Here is a 12486-nt window from a genome sequence, read left to right as displayed (position 1 = left end):
CTGGTCTCTGTCTCTCTGGTTCCGCTCCTCAGCAAAGGTTTCTTCTTGTGTGCCAAAGTGATCTAAAGTTCTTGGGTCCCAATATTTATACCCAGTTTCTCTTTGTTCTCTGAAGGCAGAGAGGCCTTTGCCTAGTCCAAACCAGTTCTGGTCAGTCCTGGAGCCCTCTGTTTACATGACTCCTTTCCTTTTACAGTGCAGGGCAGAGACATCAGACGCACCACAGGAGGTGGAGCCAGCATTGTGGAGGGAAGGCACAGCCCTATTCAGGTCCCAGGTGCAACTCCTCCCACCCATCTACATGGAGATCTCTATTCAGCCCTGTGCTGACTCACCCTGTCACCTGGAATTTCCCCAGCCCCTGTCACTCAAACTCCAGACAAGTAATACACAACCTAGCAGAAGCATGTTTGGATGGTTAGACAAGAAAATAACTACTTTCTAAAAGTGGTATTTTCAAACACAGAATGTTAAAACCAACTTCACTAAAAGATGTATTTTATCATTCTGAGTTCAGGCATACTAAACTCGAGTTTCTACCATGCTGCCTGAGTCAGTTAGGATTATAAGATGTAATAATCAAACTGCCCATTCTGGCCTATGGAGAACAGTTAGCCTTGCAATAGTGAAAAACTAAAATGCTGTAATTCACTATTAGGACATGCCACACACATCAGAGCTTGTCCTACCTTATACTGGATTGGTTCCGTCATGAGCAGGGAAGGGGTTAAAAATAAGGATTCTTTATATAGGATTATCACAAGACCATTAAACAATTAAAAATACACAATACGGTTGCTTAGTTGGTAGAAGATTGCTTGGTTTCTCTTAAGTTCTTAAATGCGACACTTTAAGTCAATGTACCTTAGATGCGACACGCAGGGCAACAAAAATGTTGCAGCGATGCAGATGCGTTGAAGTTCTTGGTGCAAAAGAAATAAAGACGGGATCTCCCAGATGCGTTACGCTTGTCTGATGTTGCGAGAAGACTCGACTCGATGCGTCAGCTACAGCGGTGTCACCCTTGGCGAGATGCGACGACAGCGGCCTTGGCAGCGGCACTCTTCTCCGACGTTGCGAGACGCTTCTGCTCGATGCGATGCTGCAGCAGCGACACCCCTTCTGCGAGATGCGACGACAGCGGCTCCGACGGCGGCACGCTTCTCCGTGGATGCGAGGCGCTTTTCTGGATGCTTTGCAATGCGACAACTATGATGGCTGCGATGGCAACACGCTTCCTCCTCGATGCGAGACTCTTCTCTCGATGCGGTGCAATGCGACAGCAACGATGGCTGCGATGGCGACACGCTTCTACGGCGTTGCGAGACACTTCCGGAATGATGCAAGACGCTTCCGCTCGATGCGATGCTGCAGCGGCGACACTCTCTGCGAGATGCGACGACAGCGGCTCCGACGGCGGCACGCTTCTCTCCCTTGTGTCGCGCTTCCAGCTCCTTGCGACACGCAGTCCCTCAGAAGGACCAACAACAGCAGCAGGCACTTCCAAAAGACTCTGGGGAGCTGGGGGTGAAGTCCACTGGTCCTGGGGCATTCGTTCAGGGGGCAAGCTCAGTTCAAGCCCTTGGAGATCTTTTCAAAGCACAAGTTGAAGCAAAGTCTTTAGTAGTCTTCCTCCTCTCCTTCAGCAGCAAGGCAACCACTGCAGGCCAATCCCCCAGGTCAGGGACAGTTACTCCTCCTACAGCTTTCCCAGTTCCTTCTCCTCTGGCAGAGGTTCTTCTTGTTTCAGCAGGATCTAATTTCTTGGGAGCAGGGTCCCAATACTTATACCCCTAATTCCTTTGTTCCTCTGGGTTTGAGGGGCCTTTGCCCAGTCCAAACCAGTTCTTGAGCACTCTGTTGACATGACTCTGCCTTTCTATTCAGGGTGCAGGGCAGAGACATCAGCCGCTCCGCAGGAGGTGGAGCCAGCATTGTGGTAGCAGAGCACAACCCTATTCAGAGCCCAGGTGTACTCCTCCCACCCATCTGACTGCCAATCTTCCTATTCACCACCAGGCTACCTAGCCCTGCCCCTCTGGGTTTCCCCAGCCCTGTCACTCACACAACCAGACAGGCAGATACACATCATAGCAGAGGCAGGCTGAACTGGTCATAAGCAAGCAAATACCAACTTTCTAAAAGTGGTATTTGCAAACACAGAATATTAAAATAAACTTTACTAAAAGACGTATTTTATTATTCTGAGTTCAGGCATACTAAACTCCAATTTCTAGCATGTTCCCTGGGTCTGTTAGGATCATAGAATGTAACAATTCTAACAGCCCATTCTAGCCTATGGAGAACAGTTAGCCTTGCAATAGTGAAAAACTAAAATGCTGTAATTCACTATTAGGACATGCCACACACATCAGAGCTTGTCCTACCTTATACTTACAATGCACCCTGCTCTTGGGCCTACCATAGGGGTGTCTGATATGCAGAAAAGGGAAGGTTTAGGGACTGGCAAGTGGGTGCACTTGCCCAGTCAGCATGGCAGTACCAAACTGCACCCAGGATCTGCAATAGCAAGCCTTAGACACACTTTTACAGGCTGCTTCTGTGGGTGGGTCAACCAGTGCTGCGATTCGGATTACCAGCCCTGGTCACTCCTGGTGCACTGTACTAGGGTCTGACAGGTAAACCAAACCAGGCAATCATGGAATCACTAATCCATACATGAATTTACAATAGGGAGTACTTGCACTGTGGCAATGGATAGCAGTGGCACAGTGCCCAAAGCATCTAACACTAGCAAAAACATGAGGCAACAGCAAAAAATGAAAGGGAGACCAACGCCAAGGTACCAGGTCTAACACTTAGCACCAGCAGGTGGAACCTAACAGTGGCACGTGTGGGTTAAACTCGAAGGCCTGTCCACCACAATCCATACTGAAGTTCACCTTCAGACTTGCGGATGAGCCAAAGCAGCACACCCTAGCACGACAGTAACTGTCACTGAGGTGACAGGATCCCTAAGGCCAGTCTGCCTCACCCATTGGGACCTCAATTGGTCTTGTTTTATTAGTAGAAGTGCAACTCGCCAGGTATTGGTAATGTATGATTTGCACGCACTCCAAATTACGTGGCTTATTTACAAGCCCCTATCGCCACCACAGCGTCACTTTCAGTGAGGATGTGATGGCGATAGGGGCCTCGGCTTATTTACAAGGCAGCAGTAAGCCACTTAACGTGGCTTAATGCTGCCTTGTAAATAAGGCACCCCTCACGCTGTATTTAGCATGAAAGGGGAGGGCAATGGGTGTTGCAGTGGGCGTTCCACCCACCCATTGATTTTGATGCTGCCCCCTATTTACAAAGGATGCGTAAATAGAAGGCAGTGCCAAAATTAAGACCAGGGAAAATCTGGTCTTAAACAGGCGAAATGAGAAGAAATACTTTATTTCTCCTCGTATTTGCTGTTTCCATGTGTGCTAACACACCTCGAATGAGCCAAGAGGTTGGAGATCCTTCAAATCCCATGCACTTATTAAGAAAAACGTACTATAAGTATCATTGCAGTCCATTATCCAAAGCTGAATCTGGGCCAGGATAACATCTAAAGGAAATATACCAACAATGATACATCATTCCTATGCTATGTGCCTGGCCTTGAACAAACCTCCCTTCTCTCGACAGATCCTAGGATTGGAGGAGGTGCAAGGGAACAAGCAGTGGAAGTAGGGAGGTGTGGGAAACGGGGAAAGTGCAACAAAGGAAAAAGCAGTGGTGGGGTCGAGGGAGGTGGTGATCAGTGGACGGGGCATGAGGGCGGATGGGAGGGGACAGAGCTTGTAAAAGCATGAGCTCTCTGTAGAGTGCTGAAAAAGAAATAAAAAAATTAGGACCAAAAGTGATCATAAAAGCGGGAGCAGTGGTTGTTTTAAAGTACTTGGTCCATACTCTGGTCGGAGGGCTAAACACTAAAAGAGGCATTACCATACATGCCTGTGGCAAATGGTGACAAAGAATATGAGACAGACAATGGAGTGAGCAAATGGGAAGCATGTGGGCTGGCTAAGGCCCACATATTCAACACAGCAGTCTCCTTGATACAGTACATGCAAGAGATGAGGGTTTACTACTCTATAGTAGTCCTCGAATACTTGGTGAGTGTTTGCCAACCTCGCAGTACTTTTGACAAATAGGGAGAGTAAAAATACGGGCATGTTACATACATGCAAACATTTTAGAACAGCAAAAAGGGAGATTTTGAAAACAAAAATCGAGCTAAAGGTTCTTGCCCATTGACTTCTAATGAAGCAGGGGCTATTTCAGGATGGAGACACCTAAAAGAAAGCCATTTTTGGCTTCAGAATCAGGAGTCTCCAAGTCTGTTGGAATGTATGTGTTGGTGCGGATTATGAGCTTGAACAAACATGGGCCAGCAACCCTGGACGTGTGGGCTTCCATTTGTCCCTGTCTATAACCATTTCGTTCTTGGGCACAGAGGAAATGTCAACTGTACTCGAGCGATAATGTAACATAATGCCCCCTCTGCCTGGTGTCTAAATTTTGAAAAAGCAGCCAAGTCGTCCCATGTCATGTGCGACTCCTTCACCCAGCCCTGACTGTTTATTACACTACTCAACATTGTGAGCCTTGTAGTTTTATTTTTACAATTAAAGTATGGCCATAGATAATACAGCATGTTCAGCGCGGATGCCCAAACAGCCAGAGCTTAGGGATTCTGCTGACAGGGACTGCTCTTGTGTGAGTTGGACAACATGTTTGCCACGTTCTCTCTGCCTGCCACAGCGCTTTCTCTGTGCTCCTGACAGGTACAGGAAAAAAATTGTATTTACACTTCTGAAATCTGATCCTGCGGAAGCACATTTGCAAGTCCCACACATGACAATAGACCTGATTCAGGCCTCATTAGAAGTCAATGGGATAAAAACATTCACCCGTTTATTTTTTTAAAAACCTCCGGCTTTCCTCTTCTAAAATATTGGCATGTATGGGAGTGCTTTGATAGTATACACTCCTCGTCGCTTGTTCACATTATCTGCTGGACTCTCAGCGCTGGATTCTGTCTGCGGCCACCATGACTCCTGCCTCTGTCTAGGGTTTACATGCTTTTCACTGCTGACCGAAGGGCTGACGCCTATCTGCTGCCTACACTTTCCCTGCCACGCTGTTTACTAGCTGTCTCTAACCTTGCTATAATTTCCGTGCCTCCCGAGCATCAGGAGTTTATTCTTAGGAGGCACACTGGGTGCATGAGTACCTCTCAGACTGCTGCCTGGCACCACTGGGGTGTCACAGGCCTTCCATCTTCTTACCATCGCCAGTGGAGGCATTGTTTCTACTAAGTTGCTCCTGAAGAAAGAGATCACTGGAGGACCCTTGATGAGTGTACACTACTTTCCACAGTGCTCTCTATTAATGATATGCACCCAGCGGGGGTGGTCCATTTAGGGCTCCAGGGCTATGCCCCCACCTTGTTATACCAAGAGAGAATAATAATCTTTTATTCACTTTGGTATAAAAAGAAAAGGTTAAGGCAGCTCTGTTAGAGACAATGTCTGGTGCAGGTGCATAAAGGCACGGAGAGTGTCTGCGGCTGTTGAAACCCTCAGCTCTGGCCTCAGGCCCCTGACATTCCTTAGTGCCTCCCAATCTGTGACGTGGTAAAGTGTCACAGATAAAGTTAGACACCGGTGTTGCAGCCTGAAGCCCTGCAGTGCCTGAGGCCACACAGTAATCTGCAAGTCACCCCACCCTTTCCGAGCTTGTCCCAGAGTTGGGAAAGGGTGGGGTGAATGAGCAGAGTCTGAAAACTCGAATCTGCGACTGCACAGGTTTGAGGTTTCAGTTTTAATTGTCTGAAGCTGAAAGGTTCAGCAGCAAAAGGGACCTGCATAGACAGCAAGGTAAGTAAAAATGCTTTTAAATAGTGTGTATGTATATGTGAGTGTGTGTCCGTGAGAGTGCGTGTATTTGTGTGCATGTATGTGTGAGTAAAAGAGTGTCAATGAAGGAGTGAGTCCCAAGTGAGGACTGTGAGTGATAAGAGTGAGAATGAATGAGTGAGGGAAACAGACAGAGAGTGTAACTGAATGTTACTGTTTGTGAGACTGAGGGAATCTTAGTGAGTCAGAATTAGTGGGACAGTGAGTCAGTGTGAGAGAGTGATACTGAATGAATCAGAGTGAGCAAGAATGATTGTGTCTGAGGACCTTTGGAGTTTGTTGAGGTCTCAGTGGCAGGAAGAGACAGTCTTTACGGATTGTCAAGTCTGGCAGTGGCGGGCAAGGTTTCGTGCCCAAATGTCCACAGCAGGTTTTCTGTTCTTGGGGTCAATAGCTCTTCTTTGTCCTTTCTCTTAGGTCCATCAGATTTGAAGTTTAGGGCTCAGGGATGCCGCCTTATATACTAAATGTAGGGGCATTAAATGTAGTACCAGGTAATGTCCATTTCGCCATCTCCCTTAGATTGACTATACCCTCTGTATGACCCCTCCCACTGGGGAATGGGTATACCCATAACATGATGATTTCCCTCCAAATCAAGATGGAGGGGACTGAAAAATGTGTTTCACCTCACCTGCTACACCTTAGCCGAGGTGCTAGCTGAAGGTGGGCACGCCTCCTGTGCTTTCTAGTATTCCCACCTGTCCTCCTGCCAAGAGTGAGGTTATGACAGGAGGGTTGGCATCCTCCACTAGTTGGAGCTGCCTGCTTTACATTTCAAAGATGGAATGGCCTTTGAAGCTTTGCACCCTGGAAGGCTGTTCCTGCCCTGGAGGAGGTGGGAATCACCTACGCTGGGAGGAGACTTTGTTCCCGGCCTCTGAGAGCGCAGGCTCTCACCCCATGAGGTCAGGTACAGATCTAGTGGTGGCAGCTGGCTGGGAATGGTCAGTAACCACACTAGCAGTCTGTAGGTTTTCAGGGGGCATCTGATGTTTGGTACCAAACATCTGTGGGTACAGTGAAGCCACCATGGAGCTAGCAAACTCATAATGACGAGTGTCCTGCCCATGTACTCGATATGGCTTTCCTGTGCACTTACAGTGTCCAAGAATGGACTTAAATATTGTAGGGGCATATCTGCTCCCGCAGCTAAATCCACACCTGAAGTATAGTGTACCCTGCCTTAGGGCTGGTAAGGCCTGCTGTAGGGGTGACTTACCTATATCACAGGCAGTGACTGTAGTTGACTCTTCTAGTTTTGCTTGCATCAAGGCATGCAGCCTGCAGTCGTAGTTTGCATATCCTTGGTGAGGGGACCCTAGTATCGCACAATTGGTGCTGCAGCCCCAGTGGTCCCTCTTCAGTTCCTATGCCTTTGGTAACAGACGTAGCCTCTACTAGGGACTTATAAAGTGGTCTGAAGCTGTGCCAGTTGTAGGGAGCACTTGGACTGATCAGCAGTGGCAAAGTGCCCAAAGCATCTAGACCAGCAAAAACGAAATCCAGCACACAGCAAAAATACAGTGGGCAGAGGCAAAAAGACAGGGGAAACCACGCCAAGGATGCCGGGTCTAATACTTTCTCCATTTATTAACTATGAAGACTGCTTTTCTAATGCCTATTAGAAATCGACCAGAAGGGTCAGCGAATTGCAGGCACTCTCTGTTCACCCTCCGTACAACATCTTCTATCCGGACAATCTGGTACTTTGGACACATGCCTCCTTCCTGTAGGTTGTGGTTCCTTTCCATGTAGGCCAGAATATCACACTGCCTAACTTCTTTTCTCCACCTCACACTTCAAAGGAGGAGAGACTTCACGGTCTGGACCCAAAGAGAGAGTAGTAGCTCTACCTTGATCGCACAAAGGAGTTCCAGGTAGACGATTAACTCTTTGTGGGGTACCTAGGGGCTAAGAAAGGGAAGGCTGTGCTGAAACTGACCTCCTCAAGAGGGATAATGCTTTGCATAAATATCTGCTATGCATTGACCAATGTGGTTATTCAAGACAAGGGAACCCAAGAGGTGTACAAGGACCCTGGGTCGCAATTTACTATAAAAACACTGGTCCTTGTTGAAGGTCAATTTTTGGTGAAAATAAATATAGAAGGAAATCAGTTCACTAACCAGCCGGATAGTAAGATTTAATCAACAAAAATATCTGGTGGTCACACTCCATATGAATAAAGTGGGACACAGTCCTGTATCCAAAGCATACATGTGGAGACAATTAACAGAAAGGACAAACAATCAGGCAAAACAAAGTGCTTGTTTGTAAATGTAACGGGTTTAAACAAGCGTAATAATCAATAACAGCTGCTACACGTTACATCTAGATAAGTGTGTGTGCACGGTGTTTTTAAAAGTCGACGACGTTTCGATCCCTTTTACGCGGTTATTGGGATCAACATCAGGACAACATTAGATAAATGCCTGAAGGACATACATCTTAGTATAAACCGTAATAGGTACGTAGGGCCATATGCAGGTAATATATATTTACCGATTCATAAATACCGAATTTTACCGATTCGGTATTTATGAATCGGTAAATAGAATGTAGGTAAACATTCGGTAATTGTTACCGAATCGGTAATATTCGGTATTTATGAATCGGTATTTACTGATTCGGTAATAATGCATCCCTTCCAATTCATTCCTATGGGCCTGGAGGCCCATAGGAATGAATGGGAAGCCATTCACAATTATCGATTCGGTAAATACCGAATCGGTAATAGGGGGAGCATATTCATGTGTGGCAGGGTGTCACATTGACACCCTGTTGCACCCCTGAATCGTGCATGTGTGCACATGTGGCGCACATACATGCCCTAAGGGCATGTATGTCTGCCACATGGCACTTGTCAAAAAGCACAAAATTGCTTTTTAAAAGGTTTTCGTTATTTACCATTAACTTGTAGTTGGTGGTAAATAACGAGTCCAGAAACCTAAAATGCACTCACTTGAGTGCCCCCTACATTGGATTTCAGGATTCGGTAATTTACCGAATCGGTATTTTACCGGTTTCTTAAAATTCCGATTCGGTAAATTACCGAATCCTGAATTCCAGCCACCTACATCTCAATTGCCTAAATACCGGTCGATAACGGGATATTTACCGATTTTCGGCCGTTACCGACCGGTATTTAGTTACCTACATATGGCCCTAAGTGCTAGGAGTCCGTGGCCACTAGGTGGTTCAATGCTAAGCGACGGGAGCGGCTCGGGGTGCTTGAGTCGGTTTAAATCAGCGCTAAGGAAATGCGGTTGCTTGGGGTCTTGAAGTTAGGCATAATATGCCATGGTAGTCAATTTTTTTAAATAGCGGGCGTTGCTGAAAGCAAGGGTTCTGTTTACCGTGTACCACGGTAGCTTCGGCTGTATGGATGCCCGCAGTGCTCTAAGCAAGGGGTCCGTGTGTAGGATCTGGCAGTAGGGGCTGCACGTCAACGTGGCACATATGACTTTCAGTGTAGGCAGCCGGTCGGTGCTCGAAAGCATGGGGTCCTAGACGGCAGGATGACCGTCAGTGTGAAGCACGGTGGCTTGAATGGATGAAGCAACCCCCTGAGGGCTTACGTACTCATTCCACCAGAGCCAAGGCTGCGACCACTGCGTTTGCCCAAGGAGTCCCTGTCCTGGACATCTGTCAGGCAGCAACATGGGCATCTCTGCACATGTTAACCAAGCACTACTGCCTGGACAGTCAGGTCCAGCATGCTTCTTGCTGCTCACAAAAGCCAAGTGCAGCAGATTCAGTCTGCCTGGCATCCTTTTGCAAGCTCAGCATTTTCTGAGCAATGATTAATGATGAGGGTCCAGACTTGCACAGTTCATCAGCCTGAGGGGGGACATCCTATGACACTCCTAGTTCCTCTATGACCAATGGCTCCCAGGCCATGACAAACCTACTTTTTGCCGTAGTTCCTCTTTGTGTTACTCTAAACAGGCCAAAAATGCAATGTGTCAGAGCAAGTCCACTATGACATAGGTCTTTGGCCACACTAAACCTGGGCTCTGAGGATGTGGGTGTGAGTGGGGAGTGTACCATGGTAATCCTAGTGCCATCCCACATCTAGCACTAAAATGTAGTTTGAAGCACTCTCTGTACCTAGAACAAACCCAGAGACTGACTCCTGGTAGGTCACAAAAAAGCACGGTCTATCAGTAAAAGGCATTAGATACAAAAGAATAGTCTTGGTATCCTTTTCTCTCTCTGTCAAGTGTTAGATGTGGCTCAACAGAACTGTTAAGCATGATTGGACATTACAGTGCCAACAGCATGCCCGCAGCCTTTCCTGTGAATATTCTGTAGCATTCCGAGGGGTCATCTCTGCCCATTCAAGTCAGCCTATTTGCTTCTGGGATGCAGTTCACACATTTTGCACACCTATTACCAGGTTTGAGAACAGCTTGGGAGTTGGCAAAAGTGAATGCTATTTAGCCTTGTGAGAGAGATCAGGCAGAATAATATTAACTTTCTTTTATTATTTCTATTTATTATAAATTCAAAATCACTCTGACTCTCCATAGAGGACAGCAAAACCTCAAACATACATGGACGTCATTGGTAGGCTTTCAGATCTATGAGATTGACGGCTTTGTGATCCAAACAGCACAGCAGGGAAGGGTGTGGCTGTTTTCTTCACGTGTTTTTCAATGTGTTCCTGTCCACAATCCCTCCTCTTCCTGAGCAGCCCCGTTCAGTGTCCAAGTGAGCTCTGCAACTTGCATTGAACTCCACTGTGATTGGCTGTCAGAGTCATGTGCTTTTCAGTATGTGTTATACACACAATTCACCATATCCAATTCATTCATATCCTTATCCAGTTCATTCAATATTCTATACAACACAATGTAATTCATATCCAATTTCAGTGGTGTCCCTATTCATATCGAGAACAGTGTTATTTGCCTCACTGTTAGTTATATCAACTTCAAAATGTGTCTTATTGAAACCATCCTACTGGCTAGTCGTTCAAATGTATGTGTTTCGTAGAAGCTTGCTTTTGTTTGGTTTATGACCTTTATTTCTCCCACATTTTACCTCTGTTTGCGCACTCTTCTCGCAATGTTCCTTTATTTTTGTATTTGTTTAAAATGTATGCAATACCCTTATTCCAGAGGCAACATTTTACTTAGTTTAATTAGGTGAATTTATATTTTTTATATTTTTTGCTTTCTGGTTGTGCCTCTTTTATTTATGTGCAGGCTTGACACATTTTTTACGGATGTTCCTTTAGGATGTGTAGTGATGTCACTGGGTTACTGAATGTGTTCACAAATGCTTTACACACTGCCTCTGAGATAAGCCTGTCTGCTCGTGCCTATCTACTAAGGGGGTGAGCAGGGGTTATTTTAGGAGTGTACCTCCTTACCCTGACTAGACACAAGGGTCTCTAATTGGTCAAAGGTGCCTACCTCTGCCAACTAGAGACCCCCAAATCTAACACTGCCCATATGGTTCATTCAGCTTTCATCAGGGCCTCTCTACCTTCCTGACTATGGGTAAGTATGCAGGGTATACCAATAATATTTTTTTACTGAATCCCTGCAACTGTCTAGAAAAAGGTCATCTACAAACTCTCACTTGGTTGCCTGAGCATTAGGGTTAGGAAGGGAGGAAAAGAAAGAGCTGCAGTCTTCCAAGTTCCCAGGAGCAGGTTGTCATGAGAAGCATGCGGCATGGCCTAGAGTGGCGCTCCCCCATCCCTCAAACCTCGGATCAGGCTGGGGAGCTTCTGTCTCAATATCAGTAGTCCTGGGACAAACAAGGATGGAGGACATCAGGTGCAATTCTAAAGTGGCTGCCTCAATCAGAAGTTTCACAGTATTTAGTGTACAGAAAGTATTTTAAACTTGTTAGCTCGTAGGGCAAATATTGGTTAGCTCAGTCTACGTTGCTTGAACCCTCCTCTGGGACAGGAGGATCACGCGGTGACACAAACAGTCTTAGTTTTTGATGCATTTCTGCACAAAAGGTGCAGTGCTTTGAGAAGTAAGGAAAAGGTAGGGCCTGTTGCAATGCATGATCTTAAGTAGCACTGGATACAGCATTGCACAGTGTATTCCAGCTTGGCACAGTTTTCAGTTAATGGCAAACACCCACACCGGGCCTCTTGGACTGTTAGCGTGAAATCCAGAAAGATGGAAAGAGTGATGTTCTCGTGTGTCAGAACGTCACTGTCTGCTTTTCTCAGGCCAGGTGGCGAACATTCTACAGATAATTGAGCCCCATGTGAGAGGCTAGGACCCAGGGATCTGTAAGCCCTTTCCACAGCAAACAATGCGAAAAGCTGTCAGCTCCACAAAGGTATTTGAGAAGCCATATTGCCTGTGTTTGTTGCCTCAGGCATAAGTATGACTCATAGGTTGTTGCATTAAGATCTGGCTCCAAGTGCTCGCTCTTCACTTTTATGACATTTAGTACTTAAATGATGTTTACTATTTTTTCCATTGTAGTCAGCTGTGTTGCGCTACTTTCAGCTATAGTAATCCATTTTTCTTGCTTGCTGAGAGCAGTGGTTAGCGTGTCCACTCTGGAGTAAAGCACTTCAATCTTGTTATCT

This window comes from Triturus cristatus, chromosome 1_1 (genome assembly GCF_964204655.1).
Source record: "Triturus cristatus chromosome 1_1, aTriCri1.1, whole genome shotgun sequence".
In the NCBI taxonomy this organism is placed as follows: domain Eukaryota; kingdom Metazoa; phylum Chordata; class Amphibia; order Caudata; family Salamandridae; genus Triturus; species Triturus cristatus.
Note: the sequence above shows the minus strand (reverse complement) of the source record.